A 1055-nucleotide genomic window follows, 5' to 3' on the forward strand; every position below is an offset into this window, starting at 1 on the left:
AAGTTTCTTTCTGCCAAGATGGCTACAAAACTCAGCAGTGGTTAGGTAGCTGGTATGCTGGGACCATTGCTTATCATGATGACTGGTGCAATCTCATTGTTTCCATGTGTTACCCCAATCTGTCTCTTGCAACCATCTCTTAGTTTATTCTCAGGTTGTAAGCTTTGTGAGGCAGAGACCATCTCTGTTCTATGTTTGCATAGTGCCTAATGCAAGGGAATCCTGGCTTTTAGGGACTACCACGCTAAAAATAATGCTAATTTCAGTGTAACAACAAAGAAATAACAGGTGACCCTTTTAACTCAATCATAAATCTTTCTGGGAATAAGAAACACCCTGGTTTTCCCTTTGGAGTTTATTTCCTGTAAAAACCTTGGTCTTTGGCCTTGGAATTTATTTAGTCCAGGATACAATTATTATTTCATAAGTAAGTTAATATAGCTTGAAATACCAATGTAAGATGAACTCCTGGCCCCACCAAAGTCAATGGCAAAACTCCCATTAACTTAATAGACCCAGGATTTCACCTTTAATTGTTAATGCTTACAACTTTAAGGAAACTTACATCAAACTATGTTTCTGTTTTTAAAGGAGAAAATAAAATCTGCAGATAAAACTTCTAAGAGAAGATGATCTCTTCCTTTGAATTATTTAAGCTACTCAAGAAAAATACCATGAGCAAGTGCAAGAAGTGATGGAAGTTGTCTATACTTCACTCTCAATATCCAATTCTATCGTTTTCTACCTTTTTCTCCTCCTTATGACAAACCATTTTATAGCTAACACACTGGCATCTATATTGAGAGCACTTTTCATTAGAAGTGTTTGTTAAACTGCCTCTGTGCTATTACAATTATTAATAGAACAGTTTTTCAGCACTCTGAATTTGAAAAGAAAGTTATGCGGGCATGCCAGTGCTCATAACGAGCCCTACAATCATGAACCAGTGTGAATAAATGTTAGAGGAAAATTAATTTGGTAAGGAAACATTTTAATTTTCAAGGCTGCTTCGCTTATAAACAACACTGAATAAAGTTTTTAAACTCACTCTGCTG

Source organism: Mauremys reevesii, linkage group 2 (assembly GCF_016161935.1).
Source record: "Mauremys reevesii isolate NIE-2019 linkage group 2, ASM1616193v1, whole genome shotgun sequence".
NCBI classification, from domain to species: domain Eukaryota; kingdom Metazoa; phylum Chordata; order Testudines; family Geoemydidae; genus Mauremys; species Mauremys reevesii.